Source organism: Crocuta crocuta, unplaced genomic scaffold (genome assembly GCF_008692635.1).
Source record: "Crocuta crocuta isolate KB4526 unplaced genomic scaffold, BGI_CrCroc_1.0 scaffold73, whole genome shotgun sequence".
Taxonomy (NCBI): Eukaryota; Metazoa; Chordata; class Mammalia; order Carnivora; family Hyaenidae; genus Crocuta; species Crocuta crocuta.
The window spans coordinates 2602854-2609755 of record NW_027529443.1 but is presented as its reverse complement, the minus strand read 5'-3'; the positions used below and the strand labels follow the sequence as shown (position 1 = coordinate 2609755).

The window sequence follows — 6902 nt, the reverse complement described above, 5'->3', positions numbered from 1 at the left end:
CATCCCTTTGTCCTGCTTCAGTTTCCCCTCTTCAGGAACTGACATCTGACATGTATAACTTCCTCATTTATTTTACCCATTGTGGTCTTTCCCACTAACTCCACAGGGCAGGGATTTGGGGTTTGTGTCCAGTGACTGGAACGCCTCCTCGTGCCGATTAGCAGCAGAGTTCCACAGGTGTCGTGACATGATGAAAGAAAGAAGTAACAGGTCATGCTCGGCCCCTGGCTCAGGCCCAGGCTCAGGCTCAGGCTCAGGCTCAGGCCCAGGCTCAGGCTCAGGCCCAGGCCCAGGCTCAGGCCCAGGCTCAGGCTCAGGCCCAGGCTCAGGCTCAGGCCCAGGCCCAGGCCCAGGCCCAGGCTCAGGCCCAGGCTCAGGCCCAGGCTCAGGCTGCCATGATGAAACACCACAGACCCGGTGGGTTCCGAGCAGGAATGGGTTTTCCTCACCGACCTGGAGGCTGGGAGGCCTGAGACCCTCTGCCCTGCCTGCAGAGGGCCGCCTCCTTGCCTTGCGCCCACACGGCCTTTCCTTGGGCCACACTCTCAGTGCTCTTCCCCTTCTTATGAGACCGCCGGTCCTATGAGATTGAGACCCTACACGCATGACCTCATTTTATGCCTTCCAGAAGGCCTACCTCCAAATACAGTCACATTGGGTTTAGAGCTTCAACATATGCATCTTTGGGGGGCAGGGGAGGGGAGCAATGCAGGCCACGGTAGCTCTAATCTCTTTTCTATTCTCCTCATTTTACAAATGATAAGACTGAGGCTCCAAGAAGCCACAGGCCTGAGCCAAGGACAGCCAGCTCAGAAGTGGCAGAGGAAGTGTTCAAACAGCATCGGTCTCCCTCTGCCCTGTCGAGTTCCCTTGTACGTACCTGCTGTTCCCTGTGCTGGGAATGCTCTCCCCGCGGCCGGCTGCTTCTCCAGCTCAAAGGTCACCTCCCTCCCTAAATGGGGCAGCCACCTCCTGCCTCTGGTTACCGTCGGGTCGTTCCCTTCGCTTTCCTTCACGACCCATGGGGACGCTCTGAAATTATCTTCTGCCTACCTGTCCAGGTGCCAGGAAAATGGTGGAGACCCAGGCAGGGTGCTGTTTGGAAGTTTCTGGAGACAATCTCAGGCCCGGCAACAATGACCTCCCAAAGGACGCTCACGTGTGCATAGAAAACCAATTTGCCAAATGACCAATTTACTAGGCAACGGGCTCACTGAATCTCTGTTTCCATTCTGCTTATGCAGTTTTAGCAACTTGAGTCACAAAACAGGTGGGATTTGAGGATTCTTCAAAGTCCTCTTGTAGCCAGGCAGTGCTGTGGCAAGCCACGCTAGAGCGTAAGACAAAAAGGAAAGTCACTGGCACTGACATTATCTTTATTTAAAATGTTTGAATTTTGGGGGCGCCTGGGTGGCTTAGTCGGTTAAGCGTCCGACTTTCGCTTAGGTCATGATCTCGCGGTTCGTGGGTTCGAGGCCCGCGTGGGGCTCTGTGCTGCCTGCCAGCTCAGAGCCTGGAGCCTGTTTCAGTCTGTGACTCCCTCTCTCTCTGACCCTCCTCTGCTCACGCTCTCTCTCTCTCTCCTAGAAATAAATAAAAATATTTTTAAAAATTTAGGAAAAAAAAATAAAATGTTTGAATTTTGTTCATCCTGGGTCTTTTCTGCAGTAACTTTGATTTTTAAAAATATGTGTTGAAATATTATCAGGGCGCCTGGGTGGTTCAGTCGGTTAAGCAACTGACTTCAGCTCGGTCATGATGTTGCAGTTTGTGGGTTCGAGCCCTGCGTCGGGCTCTGGGCTGACGGTTCAGAGCCTAGAACCTCCTTCGGATTCTGTGTCTCCCTCTCTCTCTGCCCCTCCCCTGCTTGTTCCTTATCCTTCCTACTTAGCACTACTGAAAAACCTGGCCATTATGTATAAAACAATCACGAGACTCTAGAAGGTGGAAAGAAGGAGGCAGAATGGCCAAGGACACTGGAACCCAAGGCACGACTTGACAGTGAGCTCCCTGGGTTTTCTTTCTGCATTATACACCCCATACTTGGGGCGGAAGGACCCAACAACCCAGAAATATCATCTGTCACAGACAAAAAGCTCCAACAGAAGCTGGTTCTTTGCAGACAAAGGAATGTGAAAGGGCAACCCAGCAAGGCAGAAAATGTGTAGCCAATAACCACTTGCCCCTGCTCCACCCATGCCAGCCTGAACTTCCACACTCACCTGGCTGCAGCAACACACCCAACCCCTCCCAGGGTCCGATAGGGAATCCTATCCCCACAGGTGATGAAGAGCCCCCGTCACATCAGCATCAGTGGAAACCATGCAGAGGACCTGAACATCAATCAGACCGTAACTGGGCACCTCTCATTGCCTCCAAGTCAGAAGTTTCACTACTGTCCAATGATAATGAAGACACCATGCCCAAGGTGTCAGGAAGGTCAAGTGGGCACCAAGAATAAGGCACTTCTAACTTCCCCATCCAGCCAGATATCCATGGAGGCCTAGTGACGAGGACTCCCAGCCCTGCCCAGAAGTAACAAGGAGCCTCCCTTCTGAGTGTCAGCAGAGATCAAATGGGTAACCTGGACTTTTAGCCCTACCTGGCAGTAATGAGGTTAGGACCCTCTCATCCCCTGATGGAGAAATGTCAGAGGAAGCCAGCTAAAACAGAAGGTTTGGATAAGATTCAGAGTCTCAGAAGATAATACAAAAGTGTCCAAGTTTTAATCAAAAATCACTTGCCAGGGCAGCTTCCTGGTTCAGTCAGTGGAGCGTGCAACTCTTGATCTAGGGATTGTGACTTCAAGCCCCATATTGGGGGTAGAACTTTCTTAATAAAAAAAAAAGAAAAAAATAGCTTATCATACCGAGTGCAAAAAAGATCTCAACTTGAATGGAAAAAAAAAAAAAAAAGACAGTCAGAGGTCACCTGAGTGGCTCAGTTGGTTAAATGTCCAACTCTTGATTGTGGCTCAGGTCATGATCTCATGGTTTGTGAGATTGAGTCTCACATCAGTCTCTGCACTGATGGTACAGAACCTGCTTAGGATTCTCTCTCTGTCCCTCTTTCTGCCTCTCACCTGCTCTCTCTCTCTCTCTCAAAATAAATATATTGACATTTTATAAAAAGACAATTAATAGATGCCAACATTGATATGACAGAGACATGTTATGATAATCTGACAAAGATTTTGGAGCAGCAATCATAAAAATACTTCCAAGCAGGATGTCTGGGTGGTTCAGTTGGTTACACATCTAACTCTTGATCTCAACTCAGGTCTTGATCTCAGGGCCATGGGTTCAAGCCCTGTGCTGGGCTCTGTGCTGGGCATAAAGTTGACTTTAAAAAAATGCTTCCAAGAGGAATTTTTAAAAGTCATTTAAATCAAATGAATAAATAGAAATTCTCAGCAAAGTAATAAAGTCTTAGAGAAAAAGCAGAAGATATAAAGGAGAACCAGTTGGAAATTCTAGAACTGAAAAACATGAATGAAATGAAAGAACTCAATGGGTGGGCTCAACTGCAGAAAGGAGACACTGAGGAAAGAATCAGTGAACTTGAAGACAGAACAATAGATTTTATTCAATCTGAACAACAGAGAAAAAATAGACTTTATAAGATTGAACAAGGGCACCTGGCTAGCTCAATCACTGGAGTATGTGATTCTTGATCTTGAGGTTGTGAGTTTGAGCCTTGTATTGGGTGTAGAGATTACTAAAATAAAATAAAATAAAATCTTTTAAAAGTAAATAAAACAGTGGTGCTTGGGTGGCTCAGTCAGTTAAGCATCTGACTTCAGCTCAGGTCATGATCTCGTGGTTCAGGAGTTTGAGCCCCACGTTGGGCTCTGTGCTAATAGCTCAGAGCCTGGAGACTGCTTCAGATTCTGTGTCTCCCTCTCTTTCTCTTTCTCTCTGCCCCTTCTCTGCTCTCACTGTGTGTCTTTCTCTCTCAAGAATAAATAAACATCTAAAAAAAATTTTTAATAAATAAATAACAAAATTAAATTAAATTAAATTAAATTAAACAGACCCACAAGAACCTCTGGGACTGAAACAAAAGATCTAACACTGGATTCCCCAAAGAAAAGGAGACAGAGGTTGGTACTGAAAAGGACTTGGAGATAGAAGTGCAGAAAACTTAACAGATTTGGCAAAAGACATAAACCCACAGATGCAAAAAACTCAGCAAACAAGATAAAACCAAGGAAATCCACAGCAAAATGTATCTTATTCAACTTCTGAAAACTAAACAAAAATTGCAAGGCAGTGAGAAAAACAATACTTTACCTATGGGGAAAACAATTTGAAAAACCATGGATTTCCCGGGGCGCCTGGGTGGCTTAGTAGGTTGGGTGTCCGACTTTCGCTTAGGTCATGATCTCGCGGTTCATGGGTTCGAGCCCCGCGTCGGGCTCTGTGCTGACTGCCAGCTGGAGCCTAGAGCCTATTTCAGAGTCTGTGTCTCCCTCTCTCTCTGACCCTCCCCTGCTCACGCTGTCTCTCTCTCTCTCCTAGAAATAAATAAAAAATATTAAAAAAAAAAAACACATGGATTTCCCTTCAGAAGCCACAAAGACTAGAAGAAAGAAGAACGTTTTTCAAGTGCTGTAAGAAAATAATGGTTGACCCAAAATTCTATATTTGGCAAAAATATCCTTCAGGAATGAAGAAGAATTAACACATTCTCAGATAAAGGAAAACTAAAGGAATTTGTCACCAGCAGGCCTCCTTTAAAAGAACAACTAAAGGAAATCCTCTAAACAGAAAGGAAAGTATTAAAGAAACCTTGAGACTTCAAGGCAGAAGAAAGAGCAGTAAAGAGTACATAAAAAAGATACAGGTAAATGCAATATGTTTTCACTTCCCCTTGAGTTTTCTAAGTTATGTTTGATGGTTGATTTAAAAATTATAACACTATTTGATGTGTTTCTAAATGTATTTAGAAGAAATATTTAAAATTATATTGTAAAGAGAGAAAGACTGCTATACTTCACTTAAATTGATGAAATACTGACACGAGTAGACTGTTAAAAAGTAGGTATATATAATATATATTCAGGAAAACCACTAAGAAAAAGCATAAAACAGTATATACTCAAAAACACTATCAATTAATCAAAACAGAATTCTAAAAATTACTCAAGTAACCCACAGGAAGGCAAGAAAAAGAAAGCAGAGAAACGAAAAACAGAACAAACATTAAAAAAATGCAGACTGAAGCCCTAACATAGCAGTAATTACATTAACTATAAGTAGTCTAAATACATAAATTAAAAGACAGAGATTGGCAGAGCAGCCTAACTTCATGCTCTTTACAAGAAGCTCCCTGCAAATGTAACAATATATGTAGATTAAAAGTATAAGATACATATCCTGAAAACCCAACCAAAAAAGCAAGGTACGTTAATTTCAGATAAAGTAGACTCCAGAGCAAAAATAATTACCAGAGACAGAAAGGAATACCATCTAAAGACAAAAGCGTCCGTCTATCAAGAAGACAAAGCAATCTTAAATAAGTATGCATCAAACAACAGAACTACAAAATATGTGCAGCAAAAAAACTGATAGAACTGAAAGGAGAAATAGAAAAATATACAATCACAGTTGGAGACATCAAAACCCCCTCTGGTTACACAGATAAAACAAGTGGTCAGAAAATCAGTAAAGATACAGAAGAACTCAACAACACCAGCAACCAGCAGGGTTTAGTTGATATTTACGGAACACTCCACCCAGTATTAGCATAATACATATTCTTTTCAAGTGCTCACAGAATATATACCCAGATAGATCAAATCCTAGCATAGGAAACAAACCTCAATAAATTTAAAAGAATTTAAATCACATAGAGTGTGTTCTCAGACCATGGTAAAGTCAAACTAGAAATGAATAACAGAAAAAAAAAAAAGTAAAATCTCCAAACATTTGGAAACTAAAACATAAATTTTTTCTTATAAGTAGGGCTCATGCCCGGTGCAGAATCCAACAGAGGGCCCAAACTCACGACCCTGAGATCACAATCCTGAGATCAAGACCTGGGCTGAGATCACAAGTTGAACACTTAACCAACCGAGCCACCCAGGCATCCCTAAACAATATACTTTATGAGTCAAAAAGGAAGTCTCAAAGGAAATGAAAAATATACTGAAATGAAGGAAATTGCAAATATAACAAAATTCGTGGACACAGATAAGGAAATTTTGACAGAGAGTTAATAGCTTACATAAGTACTTACATGAGAAAAGAATAACACTCTCAAACAATAATCTAAGCTACCATCTCAAGAACCTAGGGGGAAAAAATTAGCCTACAAGAAAGCAGAAGAAAGATAAAAACAAAAATCAGCAAAATAAAAATAGAAAAAAACCAATGAAACATAAATCTGGTTCTTCGGAAAAAAATCAATAAAGTTGACAGATTTCTAGGAGGACTGACAAAAACAGTGAGAAAACACAAATTGCCGACATCAGGAATGAAGCAGAGGTATTACTACAGACCCTGCAGGCATCCAAAGGACAAGAATAAAGGAATTCTTGAAACAGCACACACCACCTACACACACAAATTTGATAACTTCAATGAGATGAACGGTTCCCTGAAAAGCACACACCAGTACCACAACTCACCCAATATGAAACAAGTAATTTGGATAGCCCTATCACTATGAAGAAAAGTGAATCTGTAACTTAAAAACTCCCCAAAGAAGTCTCCAGGCCCAGATGGTTTCACTGGAGAATTCTAGCAAACGGTTAAAGGACAATAATGAGATTCTACACAATCTCTTCCAGAAAACAGAAGAGGGCGGCACTCCTACAATTCTTTTTATGAAGCTGGTATTTCACGGACACCAATATCAGATGAAGATAGTACAACAAACGGCAAACCCCACGTAGGTAG

General features: G+C 42.7%; 1 long non-coding RNA gene across 1 annotated transcript in view; it reads left to right on the top strand.

The window, feature by feature from the left end:
* LOC144228479 (uncharacterized) overlaps nucleotides 1-1213 on the top strand; it is a 2930-nt gene extending 1717 nt beyond the window's left edge. Inside the window, exons 2-4 of the long non-coding RNA XR_013334210.1 lie at nucleotides 107-210; nucleotides 765-872; nucleotides 1062-1213. This is a non-coding gene — a long non-coding RNA (uncharacterized LOC144228479). The remainder of the gene's footprint in view (nucleotides 1-106; nucleotides 211-764; nucleotides 873-1061) is intronic.
* Nucleotides 1214-6902: the final 5689 nt, after the last annotated feature.